The 24,430-nt window shown below is 32.7% G+C and overlaps 2 long non-coding RNA genes across 2 annotated transcripts; one reads left to right on the forward strand and one right to left on the reverse strand.

Moving 5' to 3' along the window:
• On the reverse strand, window positions 1–15,273 carry LOC138132852 (uncharacterized). Its single transcript, XR_011160201.1, has 3 exons — window positions 15,137–15,273; window positions 1,510–1,576; window positions 1–1,457 (listed from the first exon to the last, which is right to left on the reverse strand). It is a non-coding gene; the product is annotated as an uncharacterized lncRNA (long non-coding RNA).
• An 85-nt stretch (window positions 15,274–15,358) lies between these two features.
• On the forward strand, window positions 15,359–16,850 carry LOC138132853 (uncharacterized). The gene is made up of 2 exons (XR_011160202.1): window positions 15,359–15,930; window positions 15,986–16,850. It is a non-coding gene; the product is annotated as an uncharacterized lncRNA (long non-coding RNA).
• The last annotated feature ends 7,580 nt before the right edge of the window (window positions 16,851–24,430 follow it).

Genomic DNA, 24,430 nt, shown 5'->3' on the forward strand with positions numbered 1-24,430 from the left:
TGTACTTCCAGATTTTATTAAGAATAACAAGATGAAAAGACATATGTTCTAGTGTTAGAATAGTCTTAAAAAAATTAAAAATTTTAAATTGGTTAAAAAAAATATTGATGCTAAATTTTGCTACAATTGGTGTGATCGTAAGATGGAAAACTTTAAAACAATGAGCACGTGTAGTATTTTTGGTGGCAATCATCCAGTCAAGAAAAAATTAGATTCAAGGTTAAATACAAGTGACAATTCGATAAATCGTTATTACGTCTTTGTGATCTAACAATTGAAATAATAAAAAATACAGTAATTTTTATATAGAACATTTTTGACGCCTATTAGTTGTACCTACTCCACGTGAATCCTTTAAAAACTAGAAAATACCTAAACGAATTTTTTAAAATAAAACTTTTAGTTTGTTTGCACCAAAAGTTAAATCGTCAGAAAGCATAGCGTTAGTGAATTAGTAATAAATAATTTTTGAAAATCATCTTAATCTTAGAATGCTTAGAGAAGTATAAGAAGAGGACTTTACTTTAATGTTTCTTAGATTTTATTTACTGTTGATAAAAAAAATATGAGTAGATAAAAATTGAATTTAAAATTTTATATAAATTTTCAAACACGTAGGAAGTATATCCGTTTTACATTTACAAACATCTTTAATTTATATACAAGACGCCACCGCTCTGACGCCTACTGCACCGTAAAGACGTCCAATATCGTCGAATAGCTTCCAAAAGATCTATAGTCTAGGTAGACAAATATATTTAATATTAAAAACACTAAAATTGGACGCCAACAATGTCATAAGTGGCATTCTTATGTATCTTATATATATCAAAAACTTCTTATACCTAAAGTGTGAAAGTTTATAGGTCAGAAATCTTTTGGAATGGAGCTGACAAAAATATTTAAGCTATGTAGGTGACCTACTAATAAAATAAAAATAAAATGTAAATAAAACTTTAAATTATGAACCCTTAGTGTCACGAGCAAGGAAAAAGCTAATAAGTTTAAAGAGTATTTTCTACTATTTCCGCCAAAAAAAAGCTTTAATGTGTTTTATTTTGCAAAAAAAAAAAGACGCCAAACAGTGTATTGGGCAACGAATTAAAGTTTATGGTTATGGTCTCCTCTACCTCGCAAAACTTCCTCACAACGACGTGGCATACTTTCTATTAAATTTCCAATAACCTGAGGAGCCATCTCTTTCCATTCTCTCAGAAGGATTTCCTCAACGTGTTCAAGGTTCCGGAGTAGCTGGCGTTCCTTCAAGTGCTGCCCAAGTGTGTCCCAGATGTGTTCGATTGCATTGAGGTTTGGACTGCAGGGGGGCGAATTCATTATATCAATATTGTGGGTATTGAGGAAATTTTGCACTACTCTGGCTACGTGTGGACGGGCATTATCCTGCTGCCTAATGAATTCTGGACCCATATTTTCTGCAAACGGTACCACATGTGGTTCTAAAACATTGTCTATGTACCTCCGATCAGTCATAGACCCCTCACGAATTACCACCAGTTCCGTGCGTCCATTCAAAGTTATCTCACCCCAAACCATTATGGAACCTCCTCCAAATACTCTACAAATACTCGTCCATTAACGTGATGCAAACAGAATCTGGATTCTGGACATTCTTGAAATTAATGCTTTCATTTTCATTTTCTATTGTCAAGTGACTGTCTAAAAACTGTACAAATAGTTGTCTCATACGTATTTCTTGTCCACAAAATTTTTAATATAAGAAACAGGAAAAAGTAAGATTTTATAAAAACTAAAGTGTACGATGGAAGATGTTACAAACTTGATTGTGCTGCAGCCGTTAACATGTGGCAGCGTGCAGTTCAATTCTTTTTTGTGATTTTCTGGTCTAATTGTCTCAAGACTTCCAAAATATTACTTAGTAATACTTAATTAAATCCACTCATAAATAATCAATTTTTATTATTGTCTTGGACTTGGAAGATAGAATCTTGTAGGCCTACTTTAAGGATAAAGGATGGAGTTGGTTCTTATAAGGGTAGAGTTTAAAAGATGTTTTTGATAACTTGAGAGTTGTTTTTATATTGACCTGTTAACTTTGTGTATATGACCCTTTAGACTGTAGCTCTAGATTTAGGTTTTGATGAAGATGGTTTTGCAAAAGAAGAGCGTAGATATTGACCTACGATATGTTGAAAGTCATATGAGTTATAGTAACTGCCAAGAAACTTGTATACATTTGATTAATTTCTTTTCTAAAATTAGTTTCTTGTGAAATTGCCACTGCACGATCAATTAATACTCTAGTCTACAGAGTGCGTCAAATGACCATTAAATAAACGTGTGTTGAAGACTTTAAGAAAGAACAGAAAGAGTTCTTGAGGAAAGTAGAAAATGTTTGCTTGCCATGAAACGACTTGAGTTACCAGGTTCATCTTTGTCAAAAAAAAATCCTTCTCTTATAACAGACATGTTATTGTGCTCTTCTGTTCCTGCAGGATCTCGTCACAATACAAACAAAACGTGGAAGGTTTCGACATTTGTTTTTCAGATTGGAATGAAACATGTTTTCTTTCACATCAGTAACAATGTTTGAAGGACCTTTATCTTCGTCCAAGATGTGACGCACCGTCTGAGATACCCATGGTCTCAGCTAACAACCTGTGGTCCTTCAGTATCATATTGTACATTTTACTGATGCTTTTCTTACTCATTACAGTTGATGGTCAAACATTAAGAGGGTCATCTTCAGTGATTTTGTCTTCATCTGCCAAATTTTTGATGATAAAAGGATAAACTCCTGTTTTAGTTAGGGCCATGTCCTTTTCAACAAAATATTTTACAACGACACTGTTGTCAATGTTGCCACATAGTGGTGTAGATTAGAGTCAAATAATTGCCAGCATACAACCTTCAAATTTTCTACATACTGGTCTAGTAAAATATTGTAAATAATCGTGGCTATGATCGAAGAGAGAGAAGTTTATTAATTTTACTGAATCCTACCCTGCAACTCTCACAAGTTTTGAATTATTTGTGTCTTTTTTATAGTTTATATTTAATATTATGGTAATTGTTCACTTTAGCTACTTCTGGAATTTTCGCGTTTTTTCTGGCTAGACAGCCTCAGGGCGTCTTCCTAGATCGTTTCCCACCATTCAAACCTTGTACAAATACCTTTTTTCTCTCTTGTTGGGTTTCAAGGTCGCGTCAAGGTCGCGTCAATGTCTTACTATAACTAAAGGGCAAGGAAAATTCATTTGCACAAGGTTTGAGTGGTGGAAAACGATGTAGGAGGACGCCCTGAGGCTGTCTAGCCAGAAAAAACGGGAAAATTCCAGAAGTAGCTAAAGTGAACAATGACCAATGGCAATATTATCATTATTATTACTAAAGTAAAAGCTGAAATTCATCTCCTCCGTTCTTGCATAATTCATGCGGGAAACCAGTGTTATATTTTTCACGAATCGTTTCAACTAACAAACCTTCGGCTTTCTTCGCAGCTTTTATTTTTAACTTTCTTATAAATGCGTGTAATTTTTGTGCATATGCCCGAAAACACATGCGCACAATGGCACGTTTATGCAATATAAAAGAAACATCAAACGAAAGTCGTGTACGCAATTACGTTGTGTAGCTCCTAAATTTTTCAAGCTGTTTTATGTATGCCAACAAAATTACTTCTACTGATTGCAAAACTCACAGCACGGATTTGTTTATGTTGACACATAAATAGAACCGCACGATGATATATGTAACATAGAATTCGTTATTTACATTTTGTAATAAGGCGCTTATCACGATAATTCAGCAAAATATTTTTCCACCTGATAATACCGAACGGCAAACAGAAAATAAATTACACGTCTGGTCTGACCTAAATCTAGCTCTAATTCACCAATAAATATCTGGGATATGAGCTTTACATTTTAATGAATCAGGTCACCTTAAGTGAAACGTTTTCGCCAACATTTTTTTAAATCGCGATTTTCTATTTTGACGACGAGCCATTCGACGCTTTTTACACTGCGTGAGATTAATTTTGCCAGATTAATAACTCACCAATATTAATAACGGTAGGTAAAAATATACCTGGCGGTAGAAATAGACGTGTGGTGGTTAAATTAAGAAGTGATTAAAATGCTATAAATATCGAGGCAATTATGTTTTTATACACAGTGTCCACGCGTGGGTACGCACTTGCATACACCACTAATAAATTATATTTCATACATCTGTTCGTAAAATTTTAATTTAATTTTTGGTGCATTTAATGGAAAATTTTTGACTTCTCGGCTTTTATCAATTCTGTTTACTTATCTAATTTATCTGGCTGACAACTTAAATCAATTAAAGTAGCAATAAGTTTAACAATTCACTATTCGATTATTTAATAGATATTTACGATACAAGTGGAATAAGAGCATTATTAAAAAACGCGTGCGAAATTTGCACGATGCAAAGCCGAGTTGTCTAATCGCACAAGTTTGTTAATGATCCGTTATCACACGTGTATTGTACAATATTTTATCTACAGCGGTTGGTCGCTCTGACTACTAAACTAACAAGCCTATCAACTCGGTTAGCTACATTTTAATATAAGTAATTTAAAAAAATAGTCTCAAGTATTTTAGGTAGACAAGAAAATACTAAAGAAAATATATAAACGAGCACGAAGTCTGCGACCAGCTCAAATAGAAATATCATTTATTTTATGTTATCTACTTTTTCCTATCTATTTTTACCTGTTATTAAAAACATTGAATTGGTAAAAATTGTAGTTGATGTTAAATAAATAGTTTATAATCAAAGAAATCAGAGACAGCGGGTGGGACCAACACTGAAATGAGTAACCAGGAAAACTCTAAGGAGATGGAGAAAGGAAAAAGCAGGTAAGAAAGATCATTGAGAAATATGAAACAAGTTTAAATGAAAATGCCGAGAGAAATGAGGAAACAAGAAAAAGGAACGGCCACAAAAGAACAGGAATTTTGAGAAAAAATAGAGACAGAATGAAGTGCCAGCTTTGGATAAAATAGAGAATTTGGTATCGTTGTATGCAACTGACAACTTTATAGGATTGTATTTATAGGATTATATTTTTGGGTATGAAAAATTCAGAAACCATTCTCTTGTAAGGTCTGTAAGGAAAAAAAAGCTTGTTAATAAATAGATAAGATGCACAGGCAAATTTGATTTTAATAAAAAAAGTAAACCTTATAATTTGCAATTTTCATGCTACAATATGATCAACAAAAAAACAAATAATGGGTGGCCATAGAAAACAAACTTTGTGAAAACATGCAGCGTTACTTTCACTTACCAAAATAACATTTACACGAATTTTATTTAGAAATATTGTTTTCACTCGAAAACACAAAATATAAGTGACATTGAAAATGCAACACGATAAAGGAAAAGATATTTTTTGATACCGGGTGTAATGGAAGTCCACGTAATAAATTTAACCACCAATAGGACTCGTTAAAATAAAAGTACATTCAAAAGCCTTTATTCAAACTTATCCCTCTCCACATCGTAGAGACCTTCTCAATGATCTTTTATCAACAGGATAACGCTCATCCACAAATATCAAGGATCATAATAAGCTCGTTTAAAAACTTAATCTTTCACCTTGGCCTCCTGGATGTTTAGTCGTTCTCAGCAGGCCATACAAGTTGCTTGGGACGACATACCTCAAGAAAATATTTATCATTTAAGTCGACCAACGCCAAGGCATCCCAGTAAATGCTTATTATTGTTTTAATTTAAAATCAAAATTTCCTAAATTTATTGACCTCACAGAGCGATTGCGGTGCAAAGTCTCAAATTCTAAAACAATTTGGTCCGAGCATGCATTCAGCAGTGACGTAAACAGTGCTAAATTTAAAAATTGATTGTTTTGAGAACCTTCAGCTCTTGCGATAATTTTTTTTAAAGCTAACATTAAACACATTGCTCACAGGAGAAAAGGAGCAAACCAAAATCTATACCATTGCATTTTTGCAAGGCAAAAATAGCTTTATATCCAGATAAATTATATCTGATATTACGCGCAATTACTTTATGATTCAGCTAAACTGATTTAGTTCACATTTTATGTTTGGTTTCCTAATTGGATAAAAATGGTTTCTGTCTTCTCCCCTATTCGTCATGATATTACCTTGCATCCCCCTGTCGAGGAATACTTGCTATAAATTTAGTGATGTAGGGGTACGTCAGGCAACCGACCGGAATCGAATCCGGGCCGGACAAAGTTCCGGATCATGAGATCTGATGCATGCAAACGTTCATCCTGACATTCATCTTCGTATAACCAGATCAGTGGGTCGTGTGGTAGGAATAAAAATGTAAAAAAAAAAATCAACACGCGCAAGAATTTTTGAAACATCTTCAAATTAATGGTGCCAAGATAATTTATTACGTTCGTTAAAATCGTAAACATCAGTTTTTGAACCGAAAAAAATTTAAGTGCTGATTTTTTACGGGTTTTATTTGAACTTGACATTGATGCTAAGACAAAAGCCCACGGGATTAAATATTTTCCTTTCTTGATGTAAGCTTTGCTAAAAATATTTATTTTCTAGGTTTTTGGACCTTACACTGCCAAAAACTTTAAAAATGTATTTCATTAGAATTACTCTGCAGTGTCGACATTTAAATTTTCGCGTGTTTGTCAACGGAACAATTTTCAGAACGTTTGGAGCTTTATTGAAATTAATCTTATCACTAAATTTACATTTGGTTGTTACTTAATAAACTGCAACAGAAATAAACGGAAAAACAAGTTGTCTCCTTAAAAAATTAGGTAATGCTCATAATTTGCTGTTCGTAAGGAATGTAAATGACCATTTATTTACCTGAGATGATAATCAACTGTCCTTCACCACAGGTTCATCGGCCAGAAAATGAGTACTACGACTAGATCTGGCAAATATGAAGGTTTTTTGTTCGACACTGTCAGAATTTGAGAATTTTCTCCTGTGTGAACGGATTTTGATAAATTTGACAACTTGTCAAAACGAAACGTCAAGCTAATTTTAAAGATTTTCAGCGATTTGGAGCCTTTGGGGGGCTCGTCGAACAAAAAAACGTTTTATTCAATTCGTTCTTGTGTAATTTGGGCTTTTTTGGCTGAGTGGACCTTAAAAACTCTCGTTTCACTCGAGTTTTAAACTGGCCCACTCATGCCAAAAAAAAGCCCAAATTACACACGAACTCGTTAAATAAACTACTATTTTTCAATGTTCTAAAATCGACATTATGAATAGTACTGGAACAATAACCCTTATCTCATTTTACTCCTTTTCCTTCTCTGTTGCATTGCATGTACGTGGAAAAAGCCAAAAAAGAAATGCACGAGAACGTTTAAATTAAATTTTTCTCATTTTTGCAAATTTTGTACAAATTGTTGTCTAAACAATATTTGGCAGAAGAGAATATGTAGCATAGGTATCTTCAGTGAGGATAATTTTTGGTAAGAGAAAAAACAAAACTGATCATCTTAAACTTCTTTTCAAATTTCAAAAAGATATCAGTCAAAACACGAATATGCAAGCACTCATGACAGTGATGTTAATTAATGGAAAAGTGAACAACACAGCTGCCTTCACCAAAAAAGGTAAAGTGATGAATTGATGATATATGTATCAAGTATGCACCATGATGCTACTATCAATCTAGATGTGGAAAACAATATCTGTGATTTGAAAATTACAATCTATTCGCTCCAATGACTGGACAGTTAACCAATATTTAGGCTGAATTTTCTTATTATTGATATTGTTACCGAGTAATAAGGAGCAGATAGATATTTATTACGTGAAGTAAATGCAACCCCAAACCCCCATGATTGTACATATTTATTTCTATTATTGTTATTCTACGAGTATAACAATGTAATTTTAATAAACCATTTAGTTAGCTGTTTACAACATTAAATATTAAATAATATTTACTACTATGTATTACCACATGATAGCTTTGTGACGTACGATTTCCGGCTAGACACCAACGTCATTATCCTTTTTATAGATGTCCACTTATATAAATCGTCCATTTGTTGTTTGTCACAAACGACGTATGAAAACTTGTTAACAAACTGAAAAAAAGTAATGTTCTCGAATGTGTCCAAATATAGATCGCCAGCACTGATAAAAATAAGAGACAGAGAAAAATCTATTGCTTTCAGTGAATCAAATTCGCAGACACTTCACGAATAACACTCTTTCATGTATATTTAAACCTGCCATTAGATGTATTTGGAACAGTTGATAGGATTATTTTTCCGAACCATTTATCATGGAACGCAACAGATGAACAAAAATAGTGCGACGCATCAGTGGAAAACTGTAAATTGTTATTTAAAAATTTACAAAAGTAATTCCAATGTAATGTACAACAATCTAAGTAATCCATTTTTGCAAGATCATCCAGCAGTAATTTAATAGGTTATATTGTTCATAAAAATAAGAATGTATTTTAAAAAGTTAATTTGTAGTAATATTTGCTAAAGGAGTAGACAAAAATTAAATACTTTATTCATCTAAAAGTAAATTATAATGACAATTCCACTCAGAAAATTTCAACCAATCAGTTTGTAGTATTTTGAATCATTGGACCAATTAGGAACGAATTACACCAATAATAATTTGTCATGGTCCTAAAATTATCGAAAAATTATCACTAGTAATATCCCGAGTGATAAGTAAGTACAAATAAACCTAATTCTTTTTAGAATATAAAATTAATACCAAATTATTTTTTAATTAGGACTACGCGAAAATTTGGCACTAGTGCAAATTATCGATAATTGCACTAGTGCAGTATTATCGCTGTAATTCGATCGCTATTGGCTAAAATTCAAATATTCGAGCTTTTTGATTGGCTTAAATTTTTCGAAGGAAATAGTCACATATTATATCCCAAGTGCAACATTTTTTCTGGGAAAATTTTTTGCTAATGAACGAAAACATCCATAAATGAGGTCAGAAGACCAATTATTATCAAATAAGAGCACGAGACGAAGTCGAGGGCTTTTATTTGATAATAATTGGTCTTCTGACCGAATAATTTATGGATGTTTGAGTTCATTAGTAAAAAATTTGCCGATATTAAAATTTTGCACGAGGGGTATACGGCCGATTATTTCCTGAATAGAATGAAAACAAACGCATTATTTCCAATCCTTTTTACTCAAAATAATTTATTAAAAAAAAAAATAGGTACCGACATTTTTTATCCGATTATTGCACAGTGTGCATTTTAGAGAAATTTTATCGGGTTATTTTTTGTTTTCTCGTTTTGATTGGTCAATATTTGTCACGCAATTGGTTGCTAGACACATGAAGGAAATAATCGCTGTAATCCTCTCCACCTCCCTAAAATTGTCGCTGTAATTTTCTCCTCTCCTTCCAGGTAGGAATTTCAAATGATTTAGCTAGTTTACTTTACAGCCGCTCATCAGCGGAGATAATAACTTCACGGACGCCCTCAGCGGAGATAATAACTTCACGGACGCTCCTCAGCGGAGATAATAACTTCATGGACGCTGGTCAGCTCGTTAGATGCCATGACAACGAAGTGACACTTTAGCATTATCAATGCAGCAGTCCAATGTCATATTTTACGGACGTTTGAAGAAAAACTCATTTTTGATCCACAGTAAAATTTTTGTTGTTTTCTACTACGTTAACTAACGCTTTGAGAGTCATAAGAATACGTATAAATATATACAGGCTGATTCACGTAGCCCGTTCATTAGAAACTTTCTGATTTCCCCAAATCATATTAATATGAAAATTGGTAGTTGACTGTAATCGACTACTCCAAGTTGAAATGAAATATTTTCAAAATGGTGGCACTTCCGGAAATACCGGAAATCGACTCTATCTTTATTTTTTTAAATGGAAAGACCTCATTTTGACTTCACATTTCGATTCTACGTTAAATTTTGACTTTGGAACATCTTTTTGTCAACACTTATTTGTCATCGTTTTTGACCTATGTCATCTTTTTTGCAAAAAAGCGAGGTTGCAGGGCTTCATTAACAAATTTATAACTCTTGAACCATCGGAAATAAATAATTGGTTTTTGTCTAGTTGAATTCCTAAAAACCTGGCCGATCTTTTCCGCCATTAGTAAATTTTTTTTTATGTTTCATACGCCTACTGAAATTTTTCAAAATTGCTCATCAAAAAATGTCAAAAACTTCATTTTTTAAATGGCAACCACCATTCGTGACACTAGATATAAATGTAAAATTTAATTCTAAACCTACTTTTATTAACATTATGTATGCCTATTCCCAGCCGTTTTGGCGTAATTTCGATTTTTTGAGTAAAATATTCTTTTTTTATCAAACAATTGTTTTATTTGAATTTTTATTCAAAAATCGCATGCAATAAACAGTAGATAACAACGAAATAATAAAAAATAAGCAAATTAACAAAAAAATATTTTCAATGAAATCATTTAAATGGAAATATTTTTTTGTTAATTTGCTTGTTTTTTATTGTTTTGTTGTTATCTAATATTTATTGCAATGCTATTTTTGAATAAAAATTCAAATCAAACAATTGGTTATAAAAAAGAATATTTTATTCAAAAAATTGAAATTACGCCTAAACGGTTGCAAATAGGCATACATAATGTTAATAAAAGTGGCCTTAAAATTTAATTTTACATTTATATCTAGTATCAGAAACGGTACTTGCCATTTAAAAAAATGAAGTTTTCGACATTTTTTGATTATCAATTTAAAAAAAATTGCAATAGGCGTATGAAACATAAAAAAAATGTCGTTGATAGCACAAAAAGCGGCCAAATCTCTGGCAAGTCAGTAAAGTAAAAATAAATTATTTATTTCTGATGGTTCAGGAATTATAAATTTTTTAATGAAGCCCTGCAACCTCACTTTTTTGCAAAAAAGATGACAGGTCAAAAACGATGACAGATAAGTATTGACAAAAAGACGTACTAAACTCAAAAGTTAACGTAGAATCGAAATGTGAAGTCAAAATGGGGCCTTTCTATTTAAAAAAACAAAGATGGCATCGATTTCCGGTATTTCCGGAAGTGCCGCCATTTTGAAAATATTTCATTTGAACTTAGAATAGTCGATTATAGTCAACTACCAATTTTCATATTAATATGATTTTGGGAAATCAAAAAGTTTCTAATGAACGGGCTACGTGAATCAGCCTGTATAATATAAAATATATACAGGGTGCGTCTACTAAAATTTTATATCCGAATATCTTTTTTAATTATCAATTAAGGTAAACAATATTTAGCAATATTATATTTCTCAATGACCTCTTGACATGTACTTAACAAAAGTTAACTAAACCTGCAAGGATACAGAGTTATTTGAAAAATAACCGCAGTAATTTTAATTTTTTTTGGCTTTTTCTCAGATTACGGAGTATAACATATTCAGCTGTGGCCTCTGTATCTCCCTGTATTGTTTTTATTACACTTTTACTGATGACTACGCAATAAATTAGTGTTAAAAAGAACTAATTTTCCAGCTGTGTTCAAAACAGAGTTTATGCGTAAAAAGTTGTTACGAATTTGTTTCACACATTTTTCAGCAAATAATTTAGATACGTCAATTTGACGGGGCATTGTTATCTTATTTAAAATTCTTTTACTACTGAACTATTCGGTAAAATACAATAAAAATTCAAATGGGTATGTATGTACAAACTCCGGTGTAGGTACGTCTGCATCCTAGGGATCAGTCTTTTCTGGAAAAATTTACTTAACTATTTTAAAGTAAGTTTTCAATAAAACGAATTCAAATGTTATTAATTTTATTTTTTAAACAATGAATCATGGGGTACCCGGTAGCCGGTACCCTCCTTATTTTATTGTTTTTATTTATAAAAGTGGCTATTATGGAAGTGGGTGCGTCAAGCTTAAAGAGGGGGTGAAGGTGAATAAATAATTTAAGCACATACTAAATAATAACAATTAAAATATCTGCAAAATGTGGAGGCGAGACGCCGGTAATTATGTTGATAAGCACTGCACTATTACTTGATAGTATTATCCGTAATAGTGTATGTACTCCGGCAAAATTGCCGTGCCGCCGGGTGGAGGTGGGATACGAGAATTCTGCAATAAATTCAACAATGTAACACAATTAGCAGCACAGAAAATTAAAAAAATGTCCTCAAAATAATTATAACTAAATTAGATGCTCAAAATTTATTTCGATCATTAACTTCCACACACCTTTCAATTCTGGAATAAAAACTCCTCAGTGAAGTTCTTGTTGCAGGATCATTTCATATGGATGAAATTTCAAAGACTTTAAAGTTCTAATAATCGTGCTTTGTGAGACATTCAGTGTAGCCGCTACTGCTCTTGTGCTTGTGTGTGGATTTTCAGTTACCTAATCAACAACGGCATTTTGAAAGTTAATATTTTTGGGGAGTGCATCCCATACTCGTGGCAATTCTTTAACACTGCCAGTATCTTCAAACAGCTTTACAATTTGTCTGATATTCATTTCGGAAAATTTATCATTTTCTTGACGGGCCTGAAGAATTTTTGCTGTGGCTCGATAGCACCGGTGATACTCTCCATACGTAAAATTATATTAATTTTCTCTTGCTGTGAGAACGACATCTTATATAAAAGATTATTTCAAAGATTTCACGAATTTTTTTACTTTGACGTTGTCAAATAATAAATTAATTATGTTTTTTTTTTTGTAAATCAGTAAGCCGTGAAGTATTTTTTTACGTAAATACACACTGGTGAATGAAGTCTGGAAATTGTCTTTATTTAACATTAATTTATTCGTCAATAATAAGCACTAGGATGATTATTAGGCAGAAAATCTACACAGAAACATTTGATATGCATGTTAAAAGTTATAATGTTAGAAAATGCTGAAAAATTTTTTTTTCATTAATTTTTTTCTTGAATATTCCTCTTCTGTCCAGATCCTTGTTAATTTTTGTAGTGCCTATGTAAAGAGGGCAATGCAGCCTTTATTAAGACTAAATATCATTGAGCAGTCATTTAAAATAACGAAGATATTCAAATATAAAGTTTAAGCAGACGCACCCTGTATAGTATAAAAATTTAAAAAAATTGTGTAAAATTTGAAAATGAAATTTTTATTCGTGGAATTGTCATACATTCGTGGAATTGAATACAACTCGATGGTACTAAATTGCGGGAATTTTTTCTCCTCATTTTACTCGTATTTCTTTCTTAGACAATTGTCGAAACAAATACTCGTATAATGAGATCGAAAATTTCCGGCAATTTCGTACCCTCTCGTTGTATTACTAATGATAATAAATAAAAGAATAGGTACAAAGAAAATGCATCCTACATAATATGTAAGAATACATTAAATAAAATGAAATGTGTACCTACCTACTTAATAAAAAAGAAAATCAAAAACCATATCAGTTTGTTTGCTGACTACAGTAGTTACTTCAGTAATAACGAATTTATTTTTGGGGTGCGGTTTATCAAAGTCCAATTCAGAATCATGCGGAGTGCGAGTTTTTATTCACATAAATTAGTTCGAATAGCATTTCTTGTAGGTTTCTGGTCAAAATCTCGGAAATTCTGCATTATGCTACGCAACGTACGAACGAGATGGCGCTGCCAATATCTGAAATACAAGGAAGTTAAATTAACTTCCTTGCTGAAATACAAGTTTTACGATTGCCGCAGGTACTACTTCAAAGTCAAATCTAGTTAAATTAGTTACGTTATGACAAAGTAATGCTTAATGATTAAAGATAAAATGTTACTGATTACATTTTGTTTTCATTTTTATTCATTACCTATTCATACATTAACTTTATTTTTTTTAAAGTTTAAGAAATTGTTTGCTTTATTAAAAAAAATCATAATTATTTACTGCATACAGGGTATTTCACGAGTGATAATAATGACTCCGGCGGAAAATGCAACCCACAATACAACAGGAGGAAAAGCCGGATATTTATCGCCTCCATGTCCAAGTTTACGTTCCAATGTATTGTGGGTTGCATTTTCTATTCCGCCGGGTTCATTATCACCCGTGAAACACCTACCCTGTATTATTTTTTAACATGATTACTCCAGTTCACGTAAAGAAACGAGAAAAGCTACTACAACTGCTGTTTACTTAAGTAATTTCTGTTGTTTACCATTACTTTTTACCATATTTTACGTATTAGGAGAAAATTACTGCATTACTTGACCTTCGGTTAATAACATTTTCAATAGAAAAAAATTATAATATTTTCTATTGAAATCTGAGGTATCTACGTGTAATTTGTTTAACAATGTTCTTCAGTTGCTACTAATTGAAAAGTTTTAGCTAATTATTCAATTGGCTTCTATTCACTACTGCCGTAATTTTTTAGCAAGAATTGTATGAAGAGTGACCAATGAAATAATTTTTTGCAGCAAGGACCATCGTAGGAAGAGGTTCAGTCAAGAAAATGAAATTTGAAAGCAAACTAACAAGTAATAGTAATAGAAGAAAAAGAAATAATTCAGCTAGTAGGTACTTTAACGAGAAAAAAAAAAGGCAACATTGAAAACGAAGGGTAGATATAAATAACAAGAAAAAATTTCAGAAAAATACAGAGAAAGAGCTGTCTGCAGAAAATGAGGTGCTAATATTTAAAGAAACTTTAGAAATGCATGGGGCAAAGATATATTAATGATAACAAATATGGAGTGGATGGAACAGTTAAAAGAATGTATATAAGAAGAGGTGAAATAAAATGTTTAGAAGATAAAAAAAAGTGCCACAAATACTGAAACTAGCAGAGTGATGGCTCTATGGACGGACAAAGTTAGAAAGACCATGAAAGAATGAAGGGGGAAGGTATGCATCAAGACAGAAGAAATTTTCTTTGTCGCAGATAGGAGCAGAACAAGAAGTCGAGTATTATTGGTAACTTGTTTTTTGTTATTTTTTTAAATAAAAGGTGGTTGGAAAAGGAATGTTGATTGGCAGACGCTATTAAATAATTGTAGGGCTTTGTAATTGTAATCCAGAAGTACAGGTACATAAATACCAAGTAGACAGGGAAAATGACACACCCAATTAAATTTCAGATTGATATAGATTAACACTACCCCCTACTACGACGTCGGTGTGAAACCAGCCGGTAAAAGGTACACAACTCACCGTTACGTCGGTGTCTGTGCGGTTAGTCTATTGAATAGTGCGCCGTTAATTGACGTCACAAACAAATTACCATCCCCAAAGACACACGTGGTGCCACGTGTCGGTCGTGTGCCACGCACCTACAAAGAGCGCACTCTATGAAAGAGGAGCTTTCACGACGCCGTCTGTGTCATCACATCACCCACACCCTATCTACAAACATCTGACCGCGTTCTGTGCTATACCGAGCGTTTCTGTGTCAACAATGGCGCAATGTACGTCACGACCTGTTAATGTGTGAAAAGTTAAGTCAATCGATGGGCAAATGAACATTAACCCGGACTCACCTCTCTTGTTTATTCCGCTGAGAACTGAATGACTAAAAATAGATGTGGGAATTGAAAATGTGACAAATATGTAAATACTTGGAGTGAATAAGTAAATTTGTGGGGGTTGGATGAGGTAAATATGAATCAAGATTTTGGCACTAGGTTGGTTAAAATTGAAAATTGTGACGTGGGTGGTGCAGACGTTGTCTAGAGTTAAATGACCAAAAATGGTCGGTTGCAAAGGTTGGTAGAAGTGCCCATATATGGCGCGAAGTGGAGAATCTTGATTTAAGGAATGGTGGATGGTGGATACTGGAAAAAATAAAACACACAGATAATTAACCAAGGAGGTTGGCATTATCAAATGCTTAAGAAACTGTTTTGTACCCGATGTAACTAAAACAATTATCTTTAAAAGGACAAAAAGTCAAAAACTATATTTGGTAGTTTTTCAATTTGTTAGAGTGGAGCAGAAATATTGTTACTGTATGTATCTAGATACTCGTAATCTGTCACAAAATTATCATTTCAGAAATTTCAGACGTCTGTAACATTAGGAATGATTCACAATTTCTAGAGACAAGATAAATCGGATTGAATTTCTCCAAGAATCTAGAGACATTACCTATTGCAAAAATGATTTAATAAAGTGATATTAGTTATATTATATGTATTTATAATTAATCAATTGAAAAAAAAAATTTCATTATATCGTAATTGCCCATGAACATGCAGTATTCACGCAAGTGGGAATATACCTCGGAATATACAGTGTGACGCATTAAAGATAAAAATACAGGGTTATTCACGTAAGATGATGAACCTTCTTACCAGGCAAAAATGCAACTAAAAACACAATTTATAAAATCTATCTCGATCCGTATTCCCTATTGCATTATCATAATGCAAATAAAACATAGACAGCTTTAACCGTCAGCCTGATGAATGTCAAGTTCTGACAGAAAAATTTCTCTCTCAACAAAGCATGATTTAACAACAGTAATAAGCAATTAAAATCACAAAAGTAGGATTATGTCGGTTCTGTCATTGTTCAAAAAATTTACAAATACATACTAAATATGAACGAAAAATGCAATGAGCTTTCAAACTAACAGAATACCTACATACTTGGATTTCTTATTTAATTTTTAAATACTAAAATGCAATGAAGGCTTTGTACCTAAAGTGTATTTTGGGTTGCATTTTTATCTGGTCAGACTCGTCATCTTACGTGAATAACTCTGTATATTAAGACTAGAAATTTTAATTTTTACAGTCACAGAACTTCATGAGGTACATCTTTCGAGGTACTCAACTGTAAAATCAACTTTCAACTGCGACCTCATCAACATCATGTTGGAATGTTTATTGCAATTTTTGTTCAATAAAGGATAAATTATTTATTATTTAGTTTCCTTCTTTTTTCAGCATGCGTGTAGAATCGTGGAACAACATAACTAAATGAAGACACTGCGGCGCAGGGCAGCGTATTCTATTTGAACATGCCTTAATGTTGAATCTTTTTGTATTAATTACTATTTCTGTTGCAACTAATTCTTAATATTTCAATGATGGCTTTTAAAAAATTAGACTGTTATTTTCTAATTAATCTTAGCTCCCAGAGTATTATTGTTTTGATTCTTTTATTTTTTTTTAATTAAATTTGTACGACAAATTGACCAATACCTTTTTATTTTCTTGCTGTTAACAGAAATTTGAGAATTTTTAAATGTAAATAAAATGCTATTTTTAAATGAGTTTTTTGTTCGACACTGTCAGAATTTGAGAATTTTCTCCTATGTGAACAGATTTTGATAAATGTCACCACTTGACAAAACGAAACGTCAAGCTAATTTTAAAGATTTTAAGCGACTTGGAGCCTTTAAGGTGCTCGTCGAACAAAAAAACATTGTATTCAACTCGTTCATGTGTAAATTGGGCTTTTTTGGTACGAGTGGGCCAGTTTAAAACGCGAGTGAAACGAGCGTTTTAAAAGCTCACGAGTCCTTTTCGAACATTATTGTAGTTCAGTTTTAATACACTTTTCTTAGTTTTTGATTATTTTTTTATTGTCACCGAATATGTATTGTAATTAAAATATTGATAGGTACTAATAAACGCAATAAGCTCATTATATTCAAGAGGATGGCCTATACAGCAGCAATTTAATTTTTTTTGCGATAACGGCTATAACCAAGTCCATAAACCGTCGAGATAGATTCCCACATAAACTTCCAAAACTCAGCCGTCCTCCCTTTCCTCCCTCTTTAAACGTGAAACTTCCAAGTTCTCCCATTTCCCCCGAATGCGTCACCCTTTGAAATATTGTCATGTTTGTGTTTGGTCCTTAAGTGAGCTTTGTCATCAAGAAACGCCGCAATCTGTATCGAGCTGAACGTCCGGACGTTAATCATTACTTGGAAACTAAAAGATGGTCCATATCCTGTTCTCGAGACGAACCGACTTTCCTCCGTCGAAGTTTCGTCCCGTTTCCTCGCCAAATCCAGACGTTTCGATTTTTCCGACGGCGCATAACTGCACCTAATTGAGCTTTTGTCACCTTGGAACGGGTGGAGTCCAAGGGGCGGGCGACATCCACTTCCTTCCTTCCGGTCGTCGACCAATGAGAGGAGCTTGTCAGGTGGCCATAGCAACGGGGCCGGATATTACGACAACACGTATATATGGATTTCTCCTCCCTTGGCTGGAACGGGCTCCTTGGAAAGGTTCTTATTAAGGCCATGAGCAGAACTTATGGCCGCTCGTAAATCCTGAAGGTAATCAGGCTGATATGCCGACGCAGACTCTAGACGCCTGTCTTACAGGAAATTAGCTTTTTTTGTCCTTTTTGCCTTGTTCCACCACCAATCTTGAAGCATTCATCAGACCGTCATTAGAGAGTCCATTGGAGTTAACTGTTGCTAACTGGTTCCAGTTCTTAGGTAGCGTTTTATGCAATATTAATCACATTCCTGTTGCCTGATTAATGAAAATGTGAACATACATTATGCGTTATTTGTGAAATAAAACCTATTACTTTTCTATTATTTTCATTTCAAGTAAAAGAAAATTCATTATTATATTTTTTTTTGAAGCAGAAATATATGTACCTACACGTATTTAATTCCATTAAAGAACCAATATAAAGACAGCTGAGTAGGTAATTGCCCTAGAATTACACAAAACTTTTCTTTTTCAATTTTTTTGCGTGTCAAGAGAATTTTTATACAACCCTGGTTTCAGTAATTGTCGTAAAAATAGATTCAGTTTTTATTTTTGAAATGCGTGACTAACGTTTTGTCCATAAAAAATATATATGACCAGTTGTTTAGTTTGATATAAATGTCAATGAGAATAATTTATTCTTTTAACTTTAACTTCGCGAATACAGAATAGCCAAACATTTTACCCTACGTATAACTCTGTTTCTGAGCCCGATGCCGCTAACCCATAAAATGACCGAAGCCCTGACAGATTCTAGTGCATCCAAAACATTTCACGAATAATTAATTATAAGCAGTCTAGGCCAATCTACTGGTATTAAAATTTTGCAATTCAACTTTTTGGATTTCATGTTTTCTCACTCTTACGCCCGCACACAACTTTCAGAACGAGGATGGCCAAGTTGTTAATGTGAGCCGAGCGCAAGTATCTTCCCGACGAAAGAAATTTGCATGTGCGTGTGTTAAGCGGTGATTATTATTGATTTATGACAATCCAGTTTTACGACTTACCGGCATCGAACTCAGAAACGGAGTATAGATCAATTAATATAAATACTTGCTGCAGAGGAACAAGAAAGCAAGGAATGATAAAATGACTAGTGAATAGTGTGATGACTGTGATGAACTGAAAGAACTAGAAAACAATTATTCTGTCAGAAAGAATACGATGCAGAATAGGCAAAGACAGTTGGTAAGTCAACGAAAATCGAGCCAGGAAAAAATATTATTTTAGAGTTGACAATATCAAGCAAGATTTTCTACTTTTAAGTTAATAATCGAGTAGAAATCTTGCTTTGTATTTCCTATCCAAATTCCAATGTCCAATTAACTGAAGATTTTTATTTAGGGATTAGGTAATTACAATAGCGAACTTTGATTCTTGCTGGTGGATTAATAAATAAGGTTCCATCGCTCTTGTGGGGCACATCCATTATTGTGATATGAAGATTGATTGTCTTGTCTGCAGATTGAATTTTAGACCGTTTGCGTGTCTCGGTTATTTCGGGCGGAAGTGGAAGTGCCGGATTTTATGAGCCAATCCAGCATGAGCTTACGTGATGTGCTAGCACATTACCGCTTTTTATCATATCGATATCACTTTATGTGGACGCTAATGGAAGCCACTAAAAGTACTATCGACACGTGACCATCGGGCTTTTTGTGTCACATCCGATGTGTGTATTGTTCGACGCAGCGTGGCAGGAAATCGAAGCGGAAAATATTCTTGCACATAAATACTTTTTCATTTTGTGGGAAATCACTAAAAGCTTATTATTTTGTAGTACACTTAAAATATTTTGTAAAAAAATCAATGCAGGCTGGAAAACAAAATAAGAATTAAAAGCAGAGACTATCCAGCTATTTAAAAGCATTTACAATATTATGATAATAACAATAATAACTATAATAAGTTTATTCCTTGAGAGATAAATACAAAGTGATTAGAAAGAAAAGAATTCAGGCAACCAATAAAACGACTGTGTCGAGCAAGTATACATATGTGTACGATCAAGCTAAGAAAGACGTTTCGCTAAAACAAAAGATGAGGTAGCACTCATTGATAATAATGGAAACATTCTGAAATGTATTTCGAAATTGTAAATATCTTTGTTGCTTCTTACTTATAATTAGGTTGATACATAAAAACAAACCATATTTTCTTTTAACTGTGTTAATAAATAATAAATTTACATTATTTGATCAGCTAAGTGCATTCTGTCATGAAACAAGCAAGAACAATATTTACTTTTGTCACGAGTTGAAAGACGTTGTTTCCAAACAACCCCAAATTAGTATTGTTCAAGTTTTAGCGGGGCAATTACTCAAAAACTTGGCAGCAAAACAATCTGATAAGGTGATCCACCTCGAAGCAGTAGTTGGGAAGTTGCAAACCGCCTTTATAGAAAGCGCCATCAAGCGACATAACGTTAGAAGAGACAAACGCAGACAAAGACCCCGATCCGTTCAGCTTAGTGGTCGTAAATAATGGTAAAATATTCGTCGAAGTTGGTCCGGACGTGGAAGCTAGTCGCAGTCATATTTCCGGAGCCGTTTGTGGATGCACACAAATCGGCTGTCGTGCAGAACAGCGACTCCGGTTACCCGTCTAATGGGGAGAATTATAATGTGATACGCGGGGGCATCCAGCAGCTTGCACCGCGTATCGAACAAACACCGGCACGAATATTATAATATTAAATTATTATGAGAACTAGACGAGCACCGCCACCTGCCTCTCCACTAATCACCGGAAAAACACCCCATCACATAAATGTCCTAACTGATGTCCTACAAGGATCTTGTGCAGAAGAGAGTTGCGTGGAAATTACGCTCTTAGCTTTGAGAGGGTTTTCACTTTAAAATTTTACGACACTTTACCTTCAAGTTATGCAAATTTACAATATGTACAATATAATTTATCTAATCCCGTGGGATAAATGACACTTATCCCACTCATTTGAGTGGAATAAGGAACTTCATTACCGGACGCATTGCATTACTCCACTCAGTGGGATAAGTGAGCTTCATTACCCCACTCAGTGGGATAAGTAAGTCATTATTCCACTGAGTGGTGTAATGAAACTGGCGGAAATAAATTAGATTTACCTTTTTTTTTTAATTCGGGGCGGTCTTAGATAAAATTTTGTACATAACACGTGGGCTAAAGCATATTACAGGAAACTCGTGTGATTACAGATGAACTCGGGCTAACGCCCTCGTCATCTGCAATCTTCACACTCGAATCCTGTAATATTGCTTTTATCCCACTAATTGCGTAAATAACTATTATAAGATTCTTTCTTCTCGACAATTTCTACAAGAAAAAAAAGTCTTAATATTTCTTATTTCTTACCTAGAAAAGTAGCTTTGAAAAAAAAATCATACTGTTAAATTAAGTGACATTTAAGTGACAATAAATAAATACTATCATTGATAGTGTAATTAATTGTAATTCAATTTAAATGGAAAAAGGCATAAAAATCAACCTAATAACACAGCTAAAATAATCTTGTTAATAAAATATAAAACATTTTTTACTTATAATGCTTTAACTAATATGTCAACAACAGTTTAGCTGTTTTCACAAAGTGTTTATTTGGTTGCCTACTTTACTAAATTAATAATTAAATACGACAATTATAAATTATGTAATTTAAAATAATAATAATTATAATATTATATAATATTACCACTTGTAATTTCAGCAACGGGAATAGTACCGCAATCTCTTTTTAAAAATTTAAAAATTTTGGAATTAGAGAACACATTGGTGGTTGAAATTCAAAAAGGTATATTATTATACTCATGTCATATCGTGAGGAAATTCCTTAACATTGACACAGAACATAATACACAACAAAGTCAAAATGCGGAGGCGAGACGCCGGTAATTATGTTGATAAGCACTGCACTATTACTTGATAGTAATATCCGTAATAGTGTATGTACTCCGGCAAAATTGCCGTGCCGCCGGGTGGAGGTGGGATAGGATATCTAATATTGTATTCCCGGCTTATTTTGTACAATCGTATTCTTAGTTGATCAAAAAATCTAAAATTCATATACCCACAACCAGAAAAAAATTAAATACTTAACAAGTTATCTATTTTTCTATTTCTTCATTTTATCTCAGTACATATTTCTAATCGTACTTCGTACAAATTACCAATTGTAAAAGTAAACAACAATATTAGTGTTAGATTATATAATTACAGATATGAAGCTTTTAGTTGAAGTTTGTTTTGGACAAGACAGTAATTCTGTACGTCAAGTTTATTAATCAAGATTACATGACGCCAGATTATTATTGAAGTGTCTACAAAAACTTTTAGGGAAACACAATTTAACAAAGCTTTATTACGTTCAAAATAAAGAAATACATTATAATTAGAACTAGAATTAATATATTGATTTGACTAACAATATCTAAGCGTAAATATTTGGTTGCAAATAATTACGTGTGCGAAATGAGCACTTCGCGTACTGAAAATCTGAAAACAGGCCGGGAAATTCCAATTTTGCTTGATCATTTTATAACCACAAACTTTCGGATGCACACAAAATGTTGTGTACACCTTGGCGGTGAAATCTTTTAACATCCTTGAGATTGCCTTGGTCGGCCGCAAGCGGCCTGGGCGACAATTTTTCTCTCGGTACGATTTCGCAGCCTTGATATACAAATAACCGTTCAATTCATAGTTCCTTAAATTTGATGATTACTAACGATTATGTATGGATTAACCACTCAACATGGGAATTAACTGTTTTAATCGGAGTAAACTTACCTATTTAAATTTATATATTTCAAAATCAATACTTTTATTTCAAACTACTAAAGTTGTAAACATTGTTTTCAAAGTTGCATAAGTCTATTTAAAAAAATCTTACGTACAGTTTCAAAACTGAATTGTAGCTACTTAAAATTTGAATCATTTCATACTTTTTTTTCTTGATACCATATTTTATAAAATATACAATTCAATATTTTTTTATATTAATGAATTTTATGTGGCAACTGAGATTCTCCTCAATAATAACTTAATTTAACTCTAGAAAGCACATAAATTCCTAATACAGTTGGCTTAAAAAAAAAAAACCGGGAAATGAAATTTGACCTAATGTGAATTGGAAATTTGTCAATTTATGTCAATTTGTGTCTGTTTGATAGTAGTATTTCTGACACATAAGCGCAGTTTTTTAACCAAAATTCTAAAAAGCCGTTTCAAACTATAAAAATTTAATAAAATTTGACAGAACTTTTTCTGACAGTTCCCGTTTTTTTTGAAGCCAACCGTACCTTTATTTTTCTCAATAATTAATATCTCTCAAATTATTTAACGAATGCTTATTCTTACAAATAACTGTTAGGTAATTTATTGTTTAGAACCTTTAAGACTGTAAGGGCCAGTTGCACCAACGCCAGTTAAAGTTAACTGTAGGTTAAAATACTTCGTTACTTTAGTTACCTATTGTTATAACAATGTTTTCGTATATTTTAATCTTAACTTACTTTGAAGCAACCGGCCCTTAGTTGCTTAAAAAGTGTAAATATGTATATAGAAATTTTCCGTTTTTACCAAAATAGATTAATATCTTAAAACTGTAATAAACCAAAATCTTTCTCAATACTAAATCTTATATCTGCGACCTTCGCCTCTTAACATACAATAGAATAGGTAAACCACTTCAGAGATAAAAAAAAAAGTGAAATTGTAATCACTTTTATTTCTTATGTTTCTCTTATCAATTTATAAGATAAATCATTGTACCAGATGAATTGTAATTGTATCTTATCGATCTCTACTGATAATATTTTTTCAACAGGTAGATACATTTGTGTAAATTGTTATCTCTCAACACAAAGAGCAAATACTACGCACTCATCTAAATTTTGATCATCTATCTCAAAACCTTCAAATTAAGAACCTCGTTTACTACTAATTATTGAATGCGTAACTTGAAAACTGATGATGTAATTAGATGAAGTATTTTGCAATATTTGTTTTTGATAAAAAATATCAGTCGCCTGGTTTTAAAAATCAATATTAAATCTTTAATATAAATTTATCTTCAAATACATATTTCCACATCTAGTAATATTTGTAATATTAAATGTAATGTAATAAAATTAAGTGCGCAAAAACTCAAATATTCCTTACAAAATGCTTTGAAAAAAAAAATTTCAAATTACATCTTCCACGTGGCATCTAAATTAAATATTTTTCGTTTCCGTGAAGCCAACAGTATGCAATAGTTTAAAAA

This window comes from Tenebrio molitor, chromosome 6 (genome assembly GCF_963966145.1).
Source record: "Tenebrio molitor chromosome 6, icTenMoli1.1, whole genome shotgun sequence".
NCBI lineage: Eukaryota > Metazoa > Arthropoda > Insecta > Coleoptera > Tenebrionidae > Tenebrio > Tenebrio molitor.